Source organism: Neomonachus schauinslandi, chromosome X, assembly GCF_002201575.2.
Source record: "Neomonachus schauinslandi chromosome X, ASM220157v2, whole genome shotgun sequence".
Classification (NCBI taxonomy): Eukaryota; Metazoa; Chordata; class Mammalia; order Carnivora; family Phocidae; genus Neomonachus; species Neomonachus schauinslandi.
In genome coordinates this window covers 29,803,973-29,829,741 of record NC_058419.1, presented here as the reverse complement: position 1 = coordinate 29,829,741, position 25,769 = coordinate 29,803,973, and the positions used below count along the sequence as shown (strand labels likewise).

General features: G+C 44.2%; 1 pseudogene; it reads right to left on the bottom strand.

Moving 5' to 3' along the window:
• Window positions 1-474: 474 nt before the first annotated feature.
• Window positions 475-23,058, bottom strand: LOC110579941 (annotated as a pseudogene).
• Between the last annotated feature and the right edge of the window lie 2,711 nt (window positions 23,059-25,769).

Here is a 25,769-nt window from a genome sequence, read left to right as displayed (position 1 = left end):
AGTCCGGGCTTGCTTTAGGGACAATCTTCCTTTGTGTACAAAACTTAAGTGTACCTTGAAAAACTCAGAATTCAAGATTAACAATTTTAACGTAGTATTTAAAAGTCAAGACTAATGCACAAAAAATTCCGGGACGACCAAATTATCAAAACGTTAAATAAAGGCAAGATCCACCCCGGACTCTCCATCCTGGTATCACTCCTAATCCTGATCACAATCCTGATCCAATAGAACGTTATTTACAAAAACCCGGTCCGAGTTTCCTGACGATTCGTTTATGCACTGCATGAAAATATTTACTTTGATGCCCATCAGGCATCGCCCCCACCTTGGACGGAGCTCGAGCCCCCCTAGGCAGCTTTGGCTCTGGAGGGGAGGGAGAGAGACCTGGGAGAGAGCCCAAGGCGTCCCGGCCAGCTGGCAGCGCCCGAGCCCGAGGGTCCTAGAGATCGGGGCGCCCCCAGAGCAAGGCACTCACCGCGCGAACACGTCGGGGTATTGAGAGCGTTGGAAAACGCTCTCCAGCTCCTTCAGCTGCAACGGGATGAACGTGCTGCGGTGGAGGTATTGCTGCCTGTCCTGGGGCTCCTCCCCGCCGCCGCCGCCCTTCTGGTTCTCGGCGTCCACGGGGCCGCCAGCTCCCGCGCCACCGTGGCTTTCTTCTCCTCCCGCCGCGGCTCCCTGCTCAAGTCCGGCCCAGAGCTCCTTCTCGACGTCTCCTCCCGTTTCGGAGACCACGGCAGGCTTCGTATCTGGAAAAGAAAAGAGAGAGCAGGGCGTTGCAGCCCAGGGTGCGTGGGACGGCGACCTGAGAGCAGCGACGTCGGCCGCGCCGCTGCAGCGTCCCGTCCACTCGCCTCCCTCGGGGAGAGGCCATTTCCTAGACTTCGCCAAACCCGCGCCCTGGTTCGGGCACTCACCCGACGGTTCTCCTCGAAGCTCAACGACTCCCAGGCTGTGGTAAGCGGGGCCTTCTTGGCTGCTCTCGGGCGGAGGCTCCATGTCCACAGCGCCTCCACAGACTGCGCGGCGGCTCGCGGCGACTTCCCGGTCCGGTCCTGTTTCTGTGCGGGGCCCGGATTACGGCGCGTCGACCCTCCGCTTCAACGTCGGTACGTTCCGACTTGGATGCCGTCGACCCTCATTACTTCAACAGCCGGGCGTGTGGTGGGCGGGACTTGCCGGGGCGAGCACGCGGCCGGGGCGTGGCCACGAAGTAGGCGGAGCGTTTGCCGGAAGGGTGCTGCCGGTAGGGGGCGCGCGCGGGCGCGCCGGTGGGGGTGGTGTTTCTAACTCGCCGCTTAGCCGACTCCTCCCGACTCCCGCGGGGCACCGCCTTGGGGAGGGGGCTTTGGTGGGTGGTGGCAGCCCGCCGGGGGCGGGGAAGGGGTGGGGAATGAAACTTCCCACCACTCCCCCGAGCCCTGGGAGACGAGTTGGGAGAACGTCTCACCGCCTGCCCTCGCTGCACGCGGGTCGGTGCGGGGCTGTCGCCCTAAGCCCCTCCAGGGCGAGAGCCGCAGAGATGGGGCTGGAGAAGGCGCGGGGCCCCTGGCAGCCCCGGCACCGGAGCGACGGTATCCCCCTCGCCGTGTGGGCTCTGAGCACGACTCTCCCCTCCGGCAAGTCGGTAACTAATGGATGGGACTCTGGTTGGGTTCCGTTCGCACCCAGAGTCCACGAGCCGGGCTAGTGATCCTGACGAAACGATTAGCTTGGGGGCTGCTTGCTCTGGGTTTTTGCCAGAACGCGCTGAAAGCGGAGCCCATCACGCTCCCCGGGGCGCTCGGGAGCGGAGGCTTGAGGATGGGTTTGCAGAGCACTGTAGGTGCTCGGATGCACGCTCTAAGAAACCCAAACCCCTCTCTTGCGAAAGGAACAAATACTCCAGATTTGTAATAAGGAATTCACATCAAGAGTACAAGTGTAGAACCCCGCTCACTGTTTTGTGCATCCAAGAATGCTTACGCTGCACGTGCTGGACGCGACTGTAGGGCTTATCAACCTCTGCATGCTGAGCTCCGCTACCGCGCCTCCCACCGCAGGTCCTTGGCAAAAGCGCACGTGTTTCTGTGCTGGGTGGGTGCTGGGGACTTGGGTTAGTTCCCACTTTTTTATTCTCCTCCCCCTCCTCCTTTTCGTCTTCCTCCATCTCCCTTTGTCTAGAACTATCTTCCAGAGCTCTTGCTCTCCACTGATAAATATCAAATAAAAAAGAGCCAGGGCATATTGAGGGCTCTGTTTCTCCCTTAAAGAGATGTTTTGCTTAGTGTTGAATACCGCTAAATGACAGCCCCCGCGCGCCCAGCTACTTCCCTCTGGCTATAGTTGGAAAAAAGCATATATGTATATACCCAGTGCCCAATAACTTGCTGAACCTGGTGCGAAGGAAAGCTAACTTACACCCTGGTGAAAGATCAGCAGTCACGTAATGATCCATGTCAGAAAGACGGCAGCATCCTAGTCCCTCAGGAAACATATTAACTATTCAGTGCTGTCCTTTTGGATGATAAGATCCAGAGTCATCGACTTCTCATAAATACCTTCCATTCATACAATCCAATTTTTAAGAAGTGCAATTCTTTTGATGGTTTTTAATTTTACCCATTTCTCAAGGATGGGTAAAGAATTCATAGAATTTCGAGGATGATAAAAGTCATGTTTTTTTTTTTAAAGATTTTATTTATTTATTTATTTGACAGAGAGAGACACAGTGAGAGAGGGAACACAAGCAGGGGGAGTGGGAGAGGTAGAAGCAGGCTTCCTGCAGAGCAGGGAGCCCGATGTGGGGCTCGATCCCAGGACCCTGGGATCATGACCTGAGCCGAAGGCAGACGCTTAACGACTGAGCCACCCAGGCGCCCCAAAAGTCATGTTTTTAATTGTGTTCCTATGATTTCTCTTTACTTTTCATCAAGCCCCAGCAATCAGAGCTCTGGTCTCTGGAATTAAACACCATCAAGCTCTCCTATTAATAAATTTAATTTAGATTCCTCCCCCCAAAGAAACGTTTTGCAGGTGGGAACATGTTAGTATCCTGAGTATTGAGAATAGCTTCTAATAATGAGCCCCATGTTTGACAATGCACATGATTTATCCTACTTTTACCTTCACAAGCACCATTGTCATCAGACCCATTTAATAAAATAAACCATTTTCATAGGTCCCTAAAAGTGGGGGGGGGGCTTATTCACCTCACCTTATTATTATAATTAATAATAATTATCACCTACTGTGCATGACAAATAAGGATACATTCTCAGTGCCTTTTGTTCCCGGAGGGTGAGTAGAAAACCAGTTACTTGGTAATAGCAAGTGGTTGAATTCACTTTGAAAAATCTGTCAAGGGATTTCATTCCCACAGCCTCTCCCTAACTAATCCAGCCTCCTCACGCTGGCTCTTGCTAGATTCTGCAGGCCTCCCCCTCTCCTGGCTAGATAGCCTGTGATCAGTTTTGGCTTGGGATCAATTATAACATGAGAGAGCTACAGTGGTTAGGATCGTGGTGTGCGTTAGCCTGGCTAGAACATCCATTACAACTTGAGTGATGTGGTCTCTCACATTTGAGATTCCCACGATTTATTCCAGTGCTTTCTAAACTTCAGTCATTTATGTGCCCCTTTGGAGAGCGTTGCCTATCTAGGCATCAGGCAAGGTAGTATTTACTTAAAACTTTCAGTTAAGTTGATCGACTTCCTGGTAACCTTACATACCTAATTGAGCCTCATCTAAGTAAAAATAGGCAAGAATTGTGGGTTTGCTGTACCAAATTTATGAGGGCAGAGACCCTTGGAGTCAGACTGTTGGCATCTGTATACCAGCTTTACTTTGCTTTTGCTAGCTAGCTAAGTGGTGAGTTGCTTTTTCTTCCTATGCCTCATTTTCCTCGTCTGTAAAATTGAGTAATAATAGTACCTACCTCAAAGAGTTGTTGTGAGGATTAATTGAGTTAAAAGCAATAGCTCACACTTAGCTGGTTCTGACTGTGTTCCAGGTAATGGGCTAAGTGATTTATTTGTATTAACACATTTAATTCTCTTAACAACCCTATGGACTTAGAGCTGCTATTATCTTCACTTTACAGGTGATGTTATTGGGTCACAGAGACATTAAATAACCTGCTTAAAGTCACTCACTCGGGAAATGTTCCAGCTGGGATTGGAACGTATCTCTGAATACCATTCCTCACACAAGGGATGTGCTCCGTAACATTTGCTATTATGCCATATGCTATTATTGTACTTTTGTAGTTAATGAGAGATCATCAGAGATGTTAATGAGAGAGAATCAGAGATAGGATCATCTTTCAATTCAAAATTCTCTTTCCTTGTTTAACTAATGAATTAGTACCTTCCAGAATTAAACCACTTTTCTTCAGCATCCTGGTTTCAACTCAACCCTGGTTTCTTTTTTTTTTTTTTTTTAAGATTTTATTTATTTATTTGACAGAGAGATAGCGAGAGCAGGAACACAAGCAGGAAGAGTGGGAGAGGGAGAAGCAGGCTTCCCACAGAGCAGGGAGCCTGAAGTGGGGCTCGATCCCAGGACCCTGGGATCATGACCTGAGATGGCAGACACTTAACGACTGAGCCACCCAGGCGCCCCATCCCTGGTTTCATTTTTAAGATTTTATTTATTGGGTGCCTGGATGGTTCAGTCGGTTAAGAGTCTGCCTTCGGCTCAGGTCATGATCCTAGGGTCCTAGGATGGAGTCCTGCATTGGGCTCCCTGCTCAGCAGGGAGTCTGCTCCCCCCCCCCCGCTGGTGCTCTCTCTCAGAGACAGAGCGGCGGAGGGGGGCGGCGGAGGGAGAGGAAGAGGGACAAGCAGACTCCCCACTGAGTGGGGAGACCGACACAGGGCTCCATCCCAGGACCCCGAGATCATGACCTGAGCCAAAGTCAGATGCTTAACCAACTGAGCCACCCATGTGCCCCAAGCATGCAACTCCTGATCTCAGGGTCGTGAGTTCAAGCCCCACGTTGGACGTAGAGCTTAATTAAAAAAAAAAAAATCATTCTTCACCAATCCAACTTCTCATCTCTTCTAAAAAAACGAGTTAGTAGCATATATCTCCAGTAACACCTGTTTCATTAGTTCTCTAGAATAAACATGAGGTAATTAATAATTTTTTTTTAAGATTTTATTTATTTATTTGCCAGAGAGAGAGACGGAGAGCACAAGCAGGGGGAGTGTCAGGCAGAGGAGAAGCAGGCTCCCTGCTAAGCAGAGAGCCCGATGCGGGACTCGATCCCAGGACCCTGAGATCATGACCCGAGCCGAAGGCAGACGCTTAACCATCTGAGCCACCCAGGCGCCCCTAAACATGAGGTAATTAAAAGAAGTATTTGAAACCTGCAAGCTAAAACCAGTCTTATAATACTGGGTTTTTATTCCTTGTTCGAATTTTGCCTTAAAACTCTAGATAAGTGCTGATACCTAAAAAAACTAGATATCTAGAGAAAACTTAGTATATTGACGAGCATAAGCCAGGAAGCCAAAACTCATTCTTCTGAACTCTGAAATCGTATTTTTTGATGGCATAATGAGTTAATATCATAGATAATTCAGGATTCTTAAGGAATGAGTGAACTAAAAATGACTGTACTAAGTGGAATAATTAGTTGAATCCAGGAAGCTGAAAACCATATTCTTCTCACCTCTACCTTCTTATTTCTCGTTGAAACAAACAGGTAATACTACAGTTAACTGAGTTTCCCTAGGGCACTAGATACCTAGAAATAAGCAGAGATAAGGAAGAAAAACTTGTAGACATCCAGAACCTAGAAAACACTTTTTTTTTTCAAATCTAAATTCAAATTGCTGGGGTGCCTGGCTGCCTCAGTTGGAGGAATAAGCGACTCTTGATCTCGGGGTCATGAGTTCAAGCCCCATGTTGGATATAGAGATTACTTAAAGAAACAAACTTAAAACAAAATTTTAGGGGTGCCTGGGTGGCTCAGTCATTAAGATATGGAATAAATCGTGGAAATCTCCAATGTGAGAGACCACATCACCCAAGTTGTAATGGATGTTCTAGCCAGGCTAACGCACACCACGATCCTAACCACTGTAGCTCTCTCATGTTATAATTGATCCCAAGCCAAAACTGATCACAGGCTATCTAGCCAGGAGAGGGGGAGGCCTGCAGAATCTAGCAAGAGCCAGCGTGAGGAGGCTGGATTAGTTAGGGAGAGGCTGTGGAAATGAAATCGCTTGATACCATTTCACACCTAGCAGGATGGCTATTACCAACAAAACAGAAAACAAGAAGTGTTGGTAAGGATGTGGAGAAATTGGAAGCCTCTGTGTTACTGGTAGGGATGTAAATGGTGTAGTCACTGTAGAAAATGGTATGACAGTTCCTCAAAAATTTAGTCAGAATAACCGTATGATCCAGCAATTCCACTTCTGGGTATACAGCCCAAAAACCTGAGAGCAGGGACTTAAACAGATACTTGTACACCCATGTTCAGAGCAGCATTATTCACAATAGCCAAAAGATGGAAACAACCCAAATGTCCACTGATGGAGGAATGGGTAAATAAAATGTAGTATATACATACAATAAAATATTATTCAGCCTTAAAAAGGAATGAAATTCTGACACATGCTACAACATGGATGAACCTTGAAGGCATCAAGCTAAGTGAAATAAGCTAGACACAAAAAGACAAATATTGTATGATTCCATTTATCTGTGATACCTGGAGTAGTTCAATTTATAGAAACAGAAAGTAGGGTGGCACCTGGGTGGCTCAGTCAGTTGGGCATCTGCCTTTGGCTCAGGTCATGACCCCAGAGTCCCGGGATCGAGCCCCACATCAGGCTCCCCACTCAGTGGGGAGTCTGCTTCTCCCTCTGCCCTCCTTGCTTGTGCTTGCGCTCTCTCTCTCAAATAAATAAAATCTTTAAAAAGAAAGAAACAGAAAGTAGAATGGTAAGGGCACCTGGCTGGCTCAGTCAGTGGGGCATGGAACTCTTGATCTTGGGGTTGTGAGTTTGAGCCCCGTGTTAGATGTACAGATTACTTAAAAATAAAATCTTCAAAAAACAACAACAAAAAAAAAGAAAGAAAGAAAATAGAATGATAGTTCCGAGGGGCTAGGAGAAGTGGTCCTGGGGAGCTATTGTTTAATGGGTATGGAGTTTCAGTTTGAGAAGATGAAAAAGTTCTGGAGATGGATGGTGGTGATGGTTGGACAACAATGTGAATGCACTTAATGTCACCAAACTGTACCCATAAAAATGGTTAAGATGCTAAATTTGCTTTGTCTGTATTTTATAACAATAAAATAATATTAGTATTAATTCTTTTTTTAAAAGATTTTATTTATTTGAGAGAGAGCATGCACAAGCAAGGGGAGCAGCAGAGGGAGAGGGAGAAGCAGACTCCCTGCTGAGCAGGGAGCCCGATGTGGGGCTAAATCCCAGGACCCTGGAATCATGATCCAAACCAAAGGCAGACACTCAACCAACTGAGCCACCCAGGCGTCCCTCTTCTGAACTTTAAATTCCTTTTTTTTTCTCATGATGGATTAATGAGTTAATAATGCAGATGCATAATGGTACTTAGGTAACTAATTACCTGAAGAATATTAGTATAAGGAGTTGAAGCCTTGAATTGGAAAATATTTCCTTCTTACTCTAACTTTATATTTCTTGTTTTTCTAACTTTATATTTCATATTGAAAGAATTCATAAATCTGAGATGAATAGTGGTTCATAGGTAACTAGTTTACAGGAGATATCTAGAAATAGCTAGTGTGTCAGGAAGCTAAAAAAGATATTCTTCTTGAATCTAAACTCTTATTTTCTTTTGGAATAATGAGTTAGTACCACAGATACGTAGGGGGACCTAGATGATTAGTTAACAATAGATAACTAGTGGTAACTAAAATAACCGGTCCAAACCACAATCATTTCATGTCTAAAAACCACAATGGGGCACCTGGGTGGCTCAGTCAGTTACCTTCGGTTGGGGTCATGATGCCAGGGTCCTGGGATCGAGTCCCGCATTGGGCTCCCTGCTCTGCAGGGAGCCTGCTTCTCCCTCTCCCACTCCACCTGCTTGTGTGCTCTGTCAAATAAATAAATAAAATCTTAAAGAAAAATAAAAACCACAATCATTTCATGTCTAAATTCTTTTTTTTTTTTTAAGTAGGTTCCACACCCAACATGGGGCTTGAACTCACGACCCCGGGATCAAGAGTCAGCTAGATGCTCCACCGACTGAGCCAGCCAGGAGCCCCTCATGTCTAAATTCTTATTCCTCGTTCTAAAAATGAGTTAATTGGGGGCACCTGGCTGGCTCAGTCAGAAGAGCACGGAACGCTTGATCTCAGGGTCGTGAGTTAGAGCCCCACGTTGGGTGTAGAGATTACTAAAAATAAATAAACTTAAAAAAATAAAAATGAGTTAATTGTGTAGCATCCATTGGGATCTAGGTAAACCAGAAAAAATGAGTTATAAATGTTCAAGAGATTTCTGCGCTGACGAAAGAAAACTATATGACCACAAGATGGCAGCAGGATACACAAGATTTACGTGGGTGAGGCTTTGACAGTTTTGTGTGCTGACGAGGCTTGTAGTTGCCACCATTTGGAAGGGGACTGTCGGGGGGAAGGCAAGCTAACTCCTCTAGGTCCCCCTACGAGAAAGGAGTCAGCGGAGAGGGACTTCTGAGTCGAGGCGAGGCTATTTAGCAGCACATTGGAGAGTGTCCGGGTCAAAAAGCACCAAAGGGCAGCAGTTGTGGTCTTTATGGCCCAGGGCTTATTTTATCTACAGGTTGGGCCCAATTTCATGGAGTATGTAAAGCAGCCAGGTTATAAATAGCTAAAAATGTGGTTATGGGGGGTGCCTGGCTGGCTCAGTGAGTAGAGTGAGTGACTCTTGTTATGAGGGTAATGAGTTTGAGCCCCATGTTGGGGGTAGAGCTTATTTTAAAAATATATATGATCATGGTTATTTCAGATAGGTTTAAAGCAATTGGGTGTGTAAAAATTTGAGTTTGGCTCCAGCAGGCTTTTGAGGTAATGGCTCTCAGCCTGCAGTGAAGAAATAACACAACCTAGGGGCCAATAGACTGAGGCTATTTTTGGCTCATTTGTATAATATAAATTGAAGTCACCAAGCCAGAAAAACATCATCTTCTGAACCGAAATTCATATTTCCTGTTGGAATAAAATATTAGTACTGGAAATAACTAGTAATGCTTAAGCAGCTACTTTACTAGAGTTAACTAGAGGTGACTAAGGAACTTGGCGAATCCAGGAAATTATGAAATCCCTCTTCTCAACACTAGCTTCTTATCTCGTTTGAATAATGAGTTAATAAGAAATAGTTAATGGTATCTAGGTAACAAGTTAAGCAGAGATAATAAGGTGATCGTGACATGAGACCAGGAAATGGAAAACAAATTATCCTCACATCTGAATTCTTTTTTGTTGAATTAGTGCATTAGTCCAATAAGAAATTAATCATACCTAGGGATCTATTTTATCAGAGATATCTAGATATAACAAGATGCACTGGTATATTGTGATGTTGAAAGAAAACATTCTTAAAAAAAAAGAAAGAAAACATTCTTCTCACATCTAAATTTTCATATCTTTTTAGAATGTGGAAGTAGTACTATAATTAGCTAGATTTCTCGTGTTTGGTTTATATAGAGAATATATAGTATCTGAACGATGACATGAAGGCAGGGAGCTGAAAAACAGATATTTCTCAATTTCTCTTTTCTCACTGAAATGCGTTAGTAATATAATTAGTGGTAATTGGATAATTGTTTATCTAAAGACAACTGGAAAAAAACTAGAAAAGTAATTGAAATCAGGATGCTGAAAAGCAGATTCTTCTGAAGTGCAACTTATTTCTTCTTGAAATAAGATATTGGAAAGTTAGGTAAATAGTAAATAAGTGAGTAAGGCGTGGAATGGTGGATAAAATTTAACTAGAGATAACTAGAGATAACTGGAAAACTTCTTGAATCCCAAATGCTGAAAAACACATACATCTCATCTCTAAAATCTTTTTTTAAAGGAAGAATGAGTTATTGCTAGTAATAATTCGTGGTATATAACTATATAGTGTAAACTATGGCTCTCTAGAGATAAGAATAACTAGTTAAGGGATGCCTGGGTGGCTCAGTCAGTTAAGCGGCTGACTCTTGATTTTGGCTCAGGTCGTGATCTCAGGGTCCTGGGATTGAGCCCTGCATCGGGCTCCCTGATCAGCAGGGAGTGTGCTTGAGGATTCTCTCTCTCTCCCTCTCTCTCTGCCCCTCCCCCCGCTCTTGCTCTCTCTCTCAATAAATAAATAAATAAATCTTTTTAAAAAAGAATAACTAGTTAAATCTGTGGATGTGAAAAACACAACCTTACCACCTACAAATTCTCTTCTTGGAAAAATAAATTACTCCTGCAGATTTCCATTTTACTTTTGTAAATATTTAATTAGAGACAACCAGAGATAGTAAGAATAACTAGTTGAAGGCAGGCAGCTAAAAATCAAGTTCTTTGCAACTCTGAATTCTCTTTACATGTTAATGCCCTATATATCTAGTGGTAACTTAATCTTTTGTAACCTAGGGATAAATGATGATATTCCGAATAATGAGTCAAAACCAGGATACTGAAGAAAAGTGGTTGAATCCAAGAATTTGATTATAATTCTTCTCAAAACTACATTCTTATCTAGAGTGTGAATAATGAGTTAGTACTACAGATCACTACTTGTACCCAGGAAACTAGTTAATTGGACATAACTAGAGAGAGATATGTAGATGAAGCCAATGAGTGAAAACACATTCTTTTTTTTTTTTTTTTTAAGATTTTATTTATTTATTCATGAGAGACAGAGAGAAACAGAGGGAGAAGCAGGCTCCCAAGGAGTGGGAAGCCCGATGCGGGACTCGATCCCAGGACCCTGGGATCATGACCTGAGCCGAAGGCAGACGCTTAACCATCTGAGCCACCCAGGCGCCCAACATTCTTTTTTTTTTTTTTAAGATTTTATTTATTTATTCATAAGAGACAGAGAGAGAGAGAGGCAGAGGGAGAAGCAGGCTCCCCGCTGAGCAGGAAGCCCCATGTGAGGCTTGATCCCAGGACCCTGGGATCATGACCTGAGCCAAAGTTAGATGCTTAACCATCTGAGCCACCCAGGCACCCGTGAAAACACGTTCTTGTTATAACTAACTTCTTTCTTGTTAGCATAATCAGTTAGTTCTATGTAACTAGTTGTACCTAGGTAACTACCAAACTGGAGACAACTAAAGATAACTAGAAAAACTGAGAGAAGCCCAGAAGCTAGAAAAAACATACTTCATAACAATTCTAAATCCATACTTAACGAAAAAATGAATGTGTACTCTAGATCAAATATCTATAGTGGTACCTAGGTGGGTGATAAAGTTAATGGGAAATTACCAGAGAAAATATTTAAAACCAAAAAATTGGGGGCACCTGGCTGGCTCAGTTGGTAGAGCATGTGATTCTTGATCTCGGGGTCATGAGTTTGAGCCCCATGTTGAGGGTAGAGTGTACTTTAAAAAAATTATATTAAATTATGGGGCACCTGGGTGGCTCAGTCGTTAAGCATTTGCCTTTGCCTCAGGTCATGATCCCAGGGTCCTGGGATCGAGTCCCACATCGGGCTCTCTGCTCGGTGGGAAGCCTGCTTCTCCCTCTCCCTCTCCCCCTCCTTGTGTTCCCTCTCTCGCTGTGTCTCTCTCTGTCAAATAAATAAATAAAATCTTTTTTAAAAAAGCATTCTCAACTCTAATCACATTTCTTGTTGGCATAATGCATCAGTACTTTGATAACTCATGACACCTGGGGAATGAGTAAACTATAGTTTGTGATGATTAAAATAATTATTTGAATCCAGCAAGTTGAAAACATATTCTACTCAACTCTTTCTTCTTATTTCTCTTTGGGATAATGAGTTACTACTACAGATAACCAGGTTATCAAGGGAACTAGTTATATATAGAAATAAGTGGAGAGAAGTAGAAAAATTGGTAGAAGCCAATAACCTAAAAAACATTTTCTTCAAATTTAAATTCTTATTACCAGTGGAATAATGAGTGAGTAGTATGGTTATGTAGTGGTACCTAGGTAATTAGTTAAATAGAGCTAAGTAAAAATAGCCAGAATAAATATTTGAGACCGGGAAGTTAATCAAGGCATTATTCTCAAATCCAACTTTTATTTCTTTTGATGATATTGAGTTAGTATTATTGATAATAGTAGAAACTATTTACTAAGAGATAGCTAGATATATACGGAGAAGAATAATTGAAGCAGGAAGTTGAAAAAACATTCTTATCATTAGTATATATTAATTCTTACTATTTTATTTTTTTAAAATATTTATTTATTTATTTGACAGAGACAGAGACAGCGAGAGCAGGAACACAAGCAGGGGGAGTGGGAGAGGGAGAAGCAGGCTTCCCGCGGAGCAGGGAGCCCGATGCGGGGCTCGATCCCAGGACCCTGGGATCATGACCTGAGCTGAAGGCAGACGCTCAGCAACTGAGCCACCCAGGCGCCCCTAATACTTACTCTTTTTTTAAAGATTGATTGATTTATTTTAGAGAGAGAGCGGGAGCGAGAGGGGCAGAGGGAGAGAGAATCTCAAGCAGACTCCACAACAAGCACAGAGCCCAATGTGGGGCTCGATCTCACCACCCTGAGGTCATGACCTGAACAGAACCAAGAGTCAGTCACTCAACTGACTGTGCCACCCAAGCACCCCAATTCTTACTATTTTATTTATATTTATTTATCTATCCATCCAGTCAATCATTCTTGCTGTTGTTTATTCTTGCCATTATTTTTTTTAACTTTTAGAAATGCATCTTTAGGGGCGCCTGGGTGGCTCAGTCGTTGAGCGTCTGCCTTCGGCTCAGGTCATGATCCCAGGGTCCTGGGATCGAGCCCCACATCAGGCTCTCTGCTCCGCGGGGAGCCTGCTTCTCCCTCTCCCACTGCCCCCTGCTTGTGTTCCCTCTCTCACTGTCTCTCTCTCTGTCAAATAAATAAATAAAATCTAAAAAAAAAAAAAAAAGAAATGCATCTTTAATGCAGAATAAATACATTTTAATATGTAACTTCAATGAATCACATTTTATATATCATAAAATTCACCCATTGCAAGTATAGAATTCAATGATTTTTTTAAAGTAAATTTACAAGTTGTATAACCATCACAGTAAATCAGTTTCATAACATCTCCATTACCCCAATAAATTCCCTTGTATCCACTAACTGTAAAACTCTGTACCCCACACCCCCTACCCCTGCCACCTCAGGCTACCATTAATCTTTTATCTATCTCTGTAGGTTTATCTTTTGTGGAAATTTCCCATAAAAACAGTAATGTAATATATGTTCTCTTGTGTCTGGCTTCTTTCAGCACAAGGTTTTTTGTTGTTGCTTTTTGTTTTTACTTTTGTTATTAATTTTTTTTAAGATTTTATTTATTTATTTGAGAGAGAGAATGAGATAGAGAGAGAGAGCATGAGACGGGGGAGGGTCAGAGGGAGAAGCAGACTCCCTGCCGAGCAGGGAGCCCGATGCGGGACTCAATCCTGGGACTCCAGGATCATGACCTGAGCCGAAGGCAGTCGCTTAACCGACTGAGCCACCCAGGCGCCCCTTTTGTTATTAATTTTAATACATTTGTTAATGTAAAATATACAAATATTCAATTAAAGGTATGTTACTGAGCAGTTGCTGTTGAGCATTATCATCTGTATCTGTAGGTGGGTAACAGATTTGGAGGATTTAACAATTGAACTAGTAGAACCCTAGATTCAAACTGGATCTTTTTTTTTTTGTCTCAGATTTTTTTTGCCATTATTTATTTATTTAACACAATAAATAACTGTTGTACCTAGGTAACTAGTTTACTAGGGATAGCTAAAGATACCAGGAAATTTGTTTGAAAAACCATTTCTCATAATCCTGATTCTTATCTCTTATGGTCATAGATTTAGTATAGATTACTTAGCACTGGGCAACTAGTTAAACTATAGTAACTACAGATAAATAGTTGAAGCTAGTGTGTAGAAACCATAGTGTACTCAGCCAAAAATTCTTATTTACCATTGAAATAATACATTAGTTCTTCAATTTCCCAAGACCAGTTAGGGAAAAAGTCATCAGGTAGCTGATGGAGGGCTCGATCCCAGGACCCGGGAATCATGACCTGAGTGGAAAGCAGACGCTTAACCGACTGAGCCACCCAGGCGCCCCAAAGGGCAGTTTATTAAAAAATTCTGGTTCAAGGCTGCCTGGGTGGCTCAGTCGGTTAAGCATCTGACTCTTTAATTTGGCTCAGGTCATAATCTCAGTGTTGTGCGATGGAGCCCACATCTGGCTCTAAGCTCAGTGCGGAGTCTGCTTGAGATTCTCTCTCTCCCTCTCCTTCTGCCCCTCCCCCTGAGCACACGAGTTCTCCCCTTCTCTCTCTCTCTCAAATAAATAAATGAATCTTTAAAAAAAAAAATTAAAAAAAATTCTGGTTCAGCATGGGAGGTGTTAAGTGTTCTTTCATTTCAGCACACCTCCTCCATCAACCTAGGGTGCTGGAGTTTACATTAAAATTGTCCTTACTCAATGAAAGTAGGACCAGATAAAGGACTAGCTGGGTGATAGGGCAGTAGTAAATGGAAGTCACCTTGAAGGGGCACCTGGGTGGCTCAGTCGTTAAGCATCTGCCCTTGGCTCAGGTCATGATCCTGGAGTCCCGGGATCGAGTCCTGCATCGGGATCCCTGCTCGTCTGCTTCTCCCTCCCCCACTCCCCCTGCTTGTGTTCCCTCTCTCGCTGTGTCTCTCTCTGTCAAATAAATAAATAAAATCTTTAAAAGAAGTCACCTTGAAATGTAAACTAGATCATTCAGGAAAGGGACAGGGCTTCTGTGTCATTCTCCTGAGCCTATACATCCATCTAGATGCTATATTCGGCTCAAAATCAATGGACTCCGTTATTGATACATATCAGGTGACCCACAAATGATTCCTGGTGTTAAAATTAGCAATGTAAGTGAACCTGAGAAAACAAAGTACATGCAAAGCAGAAGCTCAAAATGTCCTGGTCCTTCTAACCGGCCAGAGTAAACCCATGTCTCCAGGAGAATTAGGCAGGAATTAAAAATGGAAGGAATGTGATTAATATGGAGGCAATGGAATCTGATCTTGAGAGAAAAGCATAAAACAATCCATAGCACAATTTTAATAAGGCTTCCACCTTTCCATTCCAGTTGTAAAGAGTACTCCCAGAGGATTCTAACACAGTTTTGTTTTTTTTTTTAAGAGTTTATTTATTTAGGGCGCCTGGGTGGCTCAGTTGGTTAGGCGACTGCCTTCGGCTCAGGTCATGATCCTGGAGTCCCGGGATCGAGTCCCGCATCGGGCTCTCTGCTCGGCGGGGAGCCTGCTTCTCCCTCTGACCCTCCCCCCTCTCGTGCTCTCTGTCTCTCATTCTCTCTCTCGCAAATAAATAAAAATAAAAATTAAAACAAAATCTTTAAAAGAGTTTATTTATTTATTTGAGAGAGAGAGCATGTGCATGTGTATGCATGAGCGGGGTGGGGGGAAGCAGAAGGCAAAGGGCAAGCCGACTCTGAGCTAAGCAGGGAGCCCGACATGGGGCTTGATCCCAGGACCTGGAGATCATGACGTGAGCCCAAGTCAGATAACGGAGCCACCCAGGCGCCCCCCAACAGAGATAGTTTTGATTTGATATCTTGAAATGTGGTGTTGCTTGAAGAGAGAAGGGACTTCAAGTTTAACCCTAGACCCCCTAGCTTAAGTAAGACCTGGAAGGAAGAAATCAATATTGAGTATTTGACTTTTAGAGTCTGGAGTATGTTACAATAATTAATATTTTCTTGTATTCAGTTTCTAAATCTTATAATTTCTTCAATTTATATTATATCAGAATATGTACAAAAATGTCTTAAGTAGTAGGACTGAGAGCCACATTCTTATACCTTCTTTATGGAAAGAGTGAGAAAATAGAGCTTTTAACTTTTGGCAAGTTTACACTTTGTGTACTCCTTAAAAGATGAGGGAAAACCATTTTATTTCCATATCTTGAGCAGCCAGGAGGGTTAACTCCATTTTAATATAATCTTCCCAGATGCTGTCAAGAACATAGGTACCTTAGAACAACCAGGAAGATCATACAACATGGTGCATTTTTTTACACCTGGACAAAAGAGAGCATTTTCACTTCTTTTTCTGAAGTCCTACCGTCTCTCCTTTCCTGATGACTCCTCTGCATAGCTTTGTTTCTTCTCCACTCTACTACATTGATGTGAATCCAGCTTTGCTGTGAGTAAGCTGGCCTGAAAGTTATTCAGAACAGCCCTTCTCAGATCAGGCAACTCCTCTGGCTCGAGGAGGAAAGATGACAATGAGGGCAACATCACACAAATGATACTTGGTGTACCCAGTGGGGTCGGGGATATTAGTCAATTTAAGAGAGGATAAACTCTCTCAAACCACCATAACCTGGGGCGCCTGGGTGGCTCAGTTGGTGAAGCATCTGTCTTCGGCTCAGGTCATGATCCCAGGGTCCTGGGATCAAGTCCCCCTGCTTGTGCTCTCTCTCTGACAAATAAATAAATAAAATCTTAAAAAAAAAAAACCCCACCATAACCCTATTAAGTGCCCATTTCTCTTCCTATTCTTTGTATTGTCTCAGTCTGTTTCTTTTTTTTTTAAGGTTTTATTTATTTATTTGACAGAGAGAGAGAGAGAACACAAGCAGGAGAGTGGCAGAGGGAGAGGGAGAATCAGGCTCCCTGCTCAGCAAGGCTTCCCCAATGGGGAACTCGATCCCAGGACGCTGGGATCAGGACTTGTGCCAAAGGCAGATGCTCAACCAACTAAGCTACCCAGGCACCACTGTTTCAGTCGGTTCTGGAACTCTCCTTTTGTAGAACATTACTTTGAAGTTGCCAAAACACCCTTAGTCGGTTCTGGAACTTTCCTTTTGTAGAATATTACTTTGGAGTTGCCAAAACACTGGCTTCCTATTATACTACCTAAAATGTATGCTATCCCCCACACTGGACTTCCAGTACTTCACGGCAGGGCTTGTTGGCTCAAACTCTCTTATATTGCCCCCGCCCCCTAAGAGGTAATATTGGAGAGGCTCTATACACACCTGTTAATTTATCCAGTGTCAACACAGCATGGCAGTTCAGAGCAGGAACTTGATGTCAGGCAGACATGAGGTGAAGATTCAGCTCTGTCACTTGCAGGCACAGGGACCTTGGGCAAGTCACTTACCTCTCTAACGCTCAGTTTTGTCATCTGTAGGCTGGGAATAATTACAGTAGTATAGATAAGATGTTTAAAGAACAAGAGATGTTGTCCTATCCTCACTTCTCTGTCCCAGGAATGAGATGTAACATGGGCCAGATCATAATTCCTACCAAAATAAGCTACATACAGAAAGCTTTTTAAATTATCTTAAGCTATTTTCTCCAGGTATCAGCCTTAAAATGGGAGCGGACTGTAATTTAAGAAACAGGATTAATGATATCTAGTACCTTCAAGATCGGCCACATGCCACATAGATTAGGTATTTTATTTATTTCAACTACTCTAAATCATAGATTTAGAACACATGACCAAAGAAACGAGAAGCTTGAGTAAATGAAGAATAATGCTGTTACAACTGTGGTGCTGTAGGGGTCACTCTGTGATTTGGTTTCACAATACATACCTTTAAAATGGGAATACTAAGGGGGCACCTGGGTGGCTCAGTCGTTAAGCGTCTGCCTTCGGCTCAGGTCATGATCCCCGGGTCCTGGGATGGAGCCCCGCATCGGGCTCCCTGCTCGGCGGGAAGCCTGCTTCTCCCTCTCCCACTCCCCCTGCTTGTGTTCCCTCTCTCGCTGTGTCTCTCTCTGTCAAATAAATAAAAAAAAAAAATCTTTAAAAAAAAAATAAAATAAAATAAAATAAAATAAAATGGGAATACTAGGGGCGCCTGGGTGGCTCAGTCGTTAAGCGTCTGCCTTCGGCTCAGGTCATGATCCCAGGGTCCTGGGATCCAGCCCCACATCGGGCTCTCTGCTCGGCAGGAAGCCTGCTTCTCCCTCTCCCACTCCCCCTGCTTGTGTTCCCTCTCTCTCTGTGTCTCTCTCTGTCAAATAAATAAAATCTTTAAAAAAAATGATTTGTGGAGCGCCTGGGTGGCTCAGTCATTAAGCATCTGCCTTCAGCTCAGGTCATGGTCCCAGGCTCCTGGGATCGAGCCCCACATCGGGCTCCCTGCTGGGCGGGAAGCCTGCTTCTCCCTCTCCCATTGCCCCCTGCTTGTGTTCCTTCTCTAGTTGTCTCTCTCTCTCTGTCAAATAAATAATAAATAAATAAATAAATAAATAAATAAATAAAATAAAATGGGAATACTGGGGCTCCTGGCTGCCCGAGTTAAAAGAGCATGCAACTCTTGATCTCCAGGTTGTGAGTTTGAGCCCACGTTGGGTATAGAGATTTAAAAAAGAACTTTAAAAAATAAATATGAGTACTGACATGTTCTAAAATAATTTATTTCTGCCAAGATGTTGGTTTCAAGATACTATTTCTTGTTAAGGGATCAGAGTTCCTGGACACCTACCTGGGTGGTTCAGTCGGCTAAGCGTCTGCCTTCAGCTCAGGTCATATCTGAGGCATGTCATGAAATGATTAAATATAATGAGAATTTCCCCAGTTAGGTAATTAGGGACTTATCACTAGGTTCAGTTTAGTCACAAACACAAGGGACAATAAAATCTAAAGCAAACATCATTATATGTCTATTGTAAATGTTAAGATCCGTCTTTTATGCAGCAAAAGATTTACCTACTCAGGTTAGTAGAAAAATGTCTACATTTCCAAAGCCCCACATCAGGGGTGCTGTATCCCAGGATAAGCAGGTCTGAGAACAAAATTAGAAGTGTGTGTGTGTTTGCACTTTGAATGGGTGTGATGTTCAGAACAATCAATGTGAAATTAACAGTTATGAAAGTACTTTGAAAAGTGAAGCCCTCACACACTTTGGGTACAAAAATTTTATTTAGGGGCACCTGGGTGGCTCAGTTGGTTGGGTGTCTGCTTTCGGCTCAGGTCATGATCCCAGGGTCCTGGGATTGAGCCTCACATCGGGCTCCCTGCTCAGCGGAGAGCCTGCTTCTCCCTCTCCCACTCCCCCTGCTCGTGTTCCCTTTCTCTCTGTCAAATAAATAAATAAAATAATAAAATAATTTATTTAGTGGCAATTTTCATTTTCCAAGTAAGAAGTCTTTGACAGAGAGAGCAAGCACACAAGCAGGGGGAGCGGCAGGCAGAGGGAGAGGGAGAAGCAGGCTCTTCGCTGAGCAGGGAGCCTGATGTGGGGCTCAATCGCAGGACCCTGGGATCATGACCTGAGCCGAAGGCAGATGCTTCACCGACTGAGTCCCCCAAGCGCCCCCCCAAGGAAGAAGTCTTCGCAAAAACCCAGAGTTTTCTAAAGAAGTCATCAAACTGACTGTTATGGATAGACCCTATGGTGGCCCCTCTGTTCATACACGGTATCATCCCCACCTTGAGTGTGAGTGGGACCTGTGATTTGCTTCTCACTGACAGAATAGGGCAAGGGTGATGGGATGTCACTGCCGTGATTATGTTACCTTATATAAGACTATGTGTTAGCAGACTGGAGAGAGAGACTCCCCTAGCCGGCTCTGAGAAAATAAGCTAAAATCATGTGAGATTGCCTATGGTCAGGGCCCCACGGCAAAGAATTTCAGGCAGCTTCTAGAAGCTGAGAGTGGCCTTTGGCAGATAGGCAGCTAGCAAATAGGGACCTCAGTCCTAAAACCACAAGGAAATGAATTCTGCCAACAACCCAAATGAGTTTGGGAGTGGATGCTTCCCTAGTCAAGGCTCCAGATAAAAACATGGCCTGACTGATACCTGGATTACAGGCTGTGAGACCCTGAACAGGGGGCCTAGTGAAGCTATGCCCAGACTCCTGACACCAACAAACTATGATATAATAACTTTCTGTTGGTTTAAGCCGCTAAGTTTCTGATTAATTTGTTAACATGGCAATAGAAAACTAACACAGGTTGCAATGGGCTGAGCCAAAGTCTAGATGTGTGGATGTGAAAGGCTTGAATTTCCCTGTCATTATCTGGATCAGGGATGGCAAGCAAGTTTCATCCCCTCTTCCTATGCTTGCTAATGATAGCTCTCCGGATTGTCATGGGGTAAATGGAATAGTTCACCAGAGGTGTCCATGCCCAAATCCCTACATCCTGTGAATATGTTACATTATATACTAAAAAAGGACTTGGCAGAGGCACCTGGGTGGCTCAGTCGTTTAAGCGTCTGACTTCAGCTCAGGTTGTGATCTTGGGGTCCTGGGATGGAGCCCTGCATTGGGATCCGTGCTCAGTGGGGAGTCTGCTTGAGATTCTCTCTCCCTCTCCCTCTGCCCCTACCCCCGCCCCGCTCATGCTCTCTCTCAAATAAATAAATAAAATCTTAAAAAAAAAAAAAAAAGGACTTGGGTGCCTGGGTGGCCCAGTCGGTTGGGCATCTGCCTTCGGCTCAGGTCATGATCCTGGGGTCCTGGGATCGAGTCCCTCGTCGGGCTCCCTGCACAGCAGGGAGTCTGCTTCTCCCTCTTCCTCTGCTGCGTTCTCTCTGTCAAATAAATAAATAAAAGGACTTGGCAGATATAATTAAGGTTATGGACCTTAACATAGGGAGATTCTCCTGGGTTAGGTGGGTGGGGCAAATCTAATCACACATAAAAGCAGAGAACTTCACCTGGCTAGAGGCAACAGACTTGAGGCAAAAGGAACAGTTGGAGAGATTCAGATTGTGAGAGGGACTCCATCAGCTGTTGAGGAAGGAAGGCCACACAGAAAGCATGAGAAGGAAGTTTCTAGAAGCAAAAACTGCCTCCCAGCTGACAGACAACGAGGAAATGAGGTCCTCGGTCCCCAAACTACAAGGAACCGAATTTAGCTAAAAACCTGAATGAGCTTGGTAGTGAATTCATCCGCAAAGCCTCCAGAAAGAAATACAGCCCTGCTCACACCTTGATTTCAGTCCTGTCACACTGTAAACAGGATCCAGCAAAGCTACATATTACCTAGACTGCTGACCTACAGAGCCAGGAGATGAGAAATTTGTGTTAAGTGATGATGTTTGTGGTCATTTGTTACTGCAGCAATGACAAATTCATACGTGCTGTGTTGGGGAGGATTCTGAGCCTAGATCTGGGGACTGTGGGAAAGCACTCATTGACTGATCACAGATATGTGCCATGGAAACAACATAGAGGTGGCTTATAGGGTTCTTCATTTGTCACTCATGATCTACATGCTGTGCTCGGGGGTGGAAATTACCTAGCTCTTCCTTCTGCCTGGAAAGCCTTGCCGCCGCCGCCTCCCTCCTCCCCCCGCCCCCAGATATCTGTAAAGGCTTGTTCTCTTTCTTCTGGCCTACACTCAAAACCAATTCACCAGGGGGTCTTTACTGCCCACCCTCACTGAAATTTCATCTCTTACCCTTCTGGAAACATTTTACACCATGTCGCTGCTCCATTTTTTCCCTTTAGCTCTTGTCACCTCATCGTACCCTTATTTACTTGGCTTACCGCCCTTGTCCCTACCAGTAGAAGCAAGCTCCATGCAGTTGGAGGTTTTTGTGTCTTTTGTTTGACAATTTATTCCCAGAACCCAAAACAGTGCCTAGAGCCTAAATATCTGTTGAAATTAGCATTAAAATGAAGAGACATTTTATTCTGGTTTGTCAAGTTCACACATCCCGGCATAGGACGGTCGTCTTATATGGAGGGACAGGAAGGGAGGTCGGTCGGCACAGAGTACAGAAGGCATAACCGTGGCGAACACACTTTCCCAAGGTGGAGCTTGGCTCTTCCGTCACAGCTGCCTGCCTGGACGGGAGCAAGTCGCCACACCCCCATCAGGTCCAAGGAGGACTGGAGGAGAATGTGGTCATAATATGCAAATGATTCCTCTTGCACTGGTTCCTTCACCTGGGAGGAAGCAGAACACACACGACAAGTTGGATGTTTTCCCATCCAGTTCTACCCTGGATGCTATAACACAAGGAAATCCTTCAGATTCTGGGCCAATTTAGGTGTTTCAATGTGTAAAACCTTCTCACTTCAAGAGCCAACCATGTGTGGCTGTCCTTTGCTTACATGCTATAAATAACCAAATTAACCCATCTAGAGGATGTGGGCCGCAGACACCAAGCTCGCAAAAAGAAAGGCTAGAACATTCCCAAGGATGATGGGATTTTAGCAGGTTTACAAGGTAAATGGCCAGCATTACAAAATAGCACTTGCCCTGCCGAGGACTACTGATTTCAGGGTCAGCAGAGGTGGGTTTCGATCTGCTTAACCCTAAAGTGAGACACAAGCAGCATTCTTACTGGATAGAGAACAGATTAAGGCCTGGCTCCAAGCCTGGGAATGTCCTGGTGAGCCGTTTAAATGACATTCTCGAGAAGCAGGTTCCTGTGGGGAAATGGAATTGGGAAGTGAGCTTCCAGACAGGTAAGCGGTTACCTGACTCCAGGTGGTCACTAAAGGGCACTTTGGTTTGGGGCAGTTGAGGCAGTGAACTTGGGCATCCATGATCTGGCTTCCAAAGTAGTCTTTCCGACAGGCCCTGCAGTGTACCTGCATATAGCTCAAGAAGCACCTGCCTTCACTGCCGAGCTTGGCCCAGAAACTGCTATGACATGGGTACACTCTTCTGTTAAAGCTCTTTTTCTTCCGATTTTGATCAAAATCCAAGACTACTTGGATCAGGTTCAACAATCATGCCGTATCCTGCACAGCTCTGTCGTGCACATCTTCTTTCGGACTTTTTCAGAGCCAGCCGTTCCTCCACTGCGTGTTCCCTTTTGGGAGGGGCTGGGGCTGTCCTTCTCTGCATGTTTCCCTGAGCACCTACTTTGAGCTCAAAGAGGGAGACAATGTTCAGGAATGCAGGGGTCCCTTCCTTAAGAAATTACATCCAGGGGCGCCTGGGTGGCTCAGTCAGTTAAGCGTCTGCCTTCGGTTCAGGTCATGATCCCAGGGTCCTGGGATCGAGCCCCACATCGGGCTCCCTGCTTAGCGGGGAGCCTGCTTCTCCCTCTGCCTCTGCTGCTCCCCCTGCTCGTGCTCTCTCTCTCTCTCTCTCTCTGTCAAATGGGTAAATAAAATCTTAAAAGAAATCACATCCAGGCTGACAGGACTGCCATAGACATGTGCATTCTTAACCAACTGAGCCACCCAGGCAGCCGACATGTGCATTCTTTGTATAGATTTTCTAAGTGCTTGCAGAGAGCAATTAGCTGTGGGAAATAAGGACACTGGGAAGTTTGGGGGAAAAAAAGAGAATATGTTCCTTTCAATGCCTTAGAACTTTAAAAACATTATTAGTTATTCCTGAAACTCTTCTAAAATGGACTTTGTCACTTCTGTGACATACTGTGCTGCAGAAGGAACTAATCATCTTATACCTCTGCTTAGAAATGTCTGCCTCAATAGCACATAAAGTCAAATGATACAAGAAAGAAACACCATAAAAACAAGACATAGGGTTGAAAGACTGTACAAGTGCAGATTTAGGACAATTTAGGTAAGAACTAGAGCAATGAGGCATTTTTCTTTATTTCTTTGCTTTATTTTAAAATGCCTCTTGGGGGCAACTGGGTGGTTCAGTTGGTTAAGCATCTGACTCTTGATCTCAGGGTCGTGAGTTCAAGCCCTGCCTTGGGCTCTATGCTAGGCGCGGAGCCTACTTAAAAAAAATAAATTAAGGGGCACCTGGGTGACTCGGTTGGTTGAGCATCTTCCTTTGGCTCGGGTCATGATCTCGGGGTCCTGGGATGGAGCCCTGCATCATCGGGCTCTCTGCTCAGTGGGGAATCTACTTCTCCCTCTCACTCTTCCTCTGTGCTCTCTCTCAAATAAAGAAAGAAAATCTTTAAAAATAAGAAATTAATTTTAAAAATAATAAAATGCATCTTAGGGAGGAAAAAGAACAGTGTTGCTGATTCTCTGCAAGCCTGTCCATATAGATACTCTGCAATAATTATTAGAAATAGAAAGGTAAAAAATACTGCTATGGTGCTTGCACCCATTACAAGCCCCCAAAAGAGTTTGACTATCAGAGGGAAAGCTCACATTCCTCAAGTTTAAGCAATCTAAGTATAAAGCATTTGATCCTTGGGGTGCCTGGGTGGCTCAGTCAGTTAAGCGTCTGCCTTCCGCTCAGGTCATGATCCCAGGGTTCTGGGATCGAGCCTCACATGGGGCTCCCTGATCAGCGGGGAGCCTGCTTCTCCCTCTCCCTCTGCTGCTCTACCTACTTGTGCTCTCTATCTCTCTGTCAAGTAAATAAATAAAATCTTTTAAAAAAATAAAGCATTTGATCCTTTCTTCCTTCGAAGCAGTCTGATCAATTTAATTTGGAAAGGAAATATGGAGGATTTTCCACTGGAGATTTTTTTTTTTAAGTTTTTTTTAATTCATTTGACAGAGAGAGACAGCGAGAGATAGAACACAGGCAGGGAGAGTGGGAGAGGGAGAAGCAGGCTCCCCGCCGAGCAGGGAGCCCGACACAAGACTCGATCCCAGGACCCCGGGATCACGACCCAAGCCGAAGGCAGACGCTTAATGACAGAGCCACCCAGCCGCCCCTCCACTGGAGATTTAAAATATTTCTCAGCAAAACAACTGTGATTAGAAAATGTTTTTTTAAGGTAAATGTATAAAAACATACCTCCCACAGGACAACTTCTTAAAAAATCTGATGATTTAAGATTAAGAAGGAATAAAAAAGAACAAAGGGGATAATGGTGGACTAGGTTATATCCAACTAACCTGTTTGCCAAAAACGATAAATTCTGGCAAAAATGAAAACTGTTTGCAGGCATTGGAGAGTGACCTACAGGAGGTAGAAATTGAAGGGGATCAGGCCACTGGAAGAAGGGAAACATTATAGGTCACATCCACATTTAGCAGGTTTGTTGCCCTGAACTAACCCCCAGGCTGTACGGCATGTGGCCACAGAAAGTGAGCAGAAGCTGCGGTCTCTATGGCCTTTGCAGGCAGAGGACAGCATTCAGGGTAAGATTGGCTGTAAACGTAGAGAAAAAAATAGGAAAGGGAGGTTCCATGGGGAGTTCTCAAATCTGCATATAAACTTCTCTCAAATTCTTTAAAGACTCTAAAATTGTACATGTGTGGGGTTAAAATCCAAAGAGCACAGGGGCAAAGCAACAACTGGAAGGTTAAAAGATAGGAGCCAAGAGTCCAACAGTGCCCACCGCCATGAGACAGACACAGGAGTTTATTCAACCCAAGTTAGGGGCTCCAGACAAGACATCAGGATTCCCAGGGAAACCACAGAAAGGCCGCATTTTAGGATAAAAGAGCGCATACGAGGACCAGAGATTCTCCCTGGAAAGGGAAAACTGAAACAGACATGTGCTAAAAAAACGATAGAATCTGGGGCGCCTGGGTGGCTCAGTCGTTAAGCGTCTGCCTCCGGCTCAGGTCATGATTCCAGGGTCCTGGGATCGAGCCCTGCATCAGGCTCCCTGCTCCGCGGGAAGCCTGCTTCTCCCTCTCCTACTCCCCCTGCTTGTGTTCCCTCTCTTGCTGTCTCTCTCTCTGTCAAATAAATGAATAAAATCTTTAAAAAAAAAAAACGATAAAATCTGTCAGTAATATAGC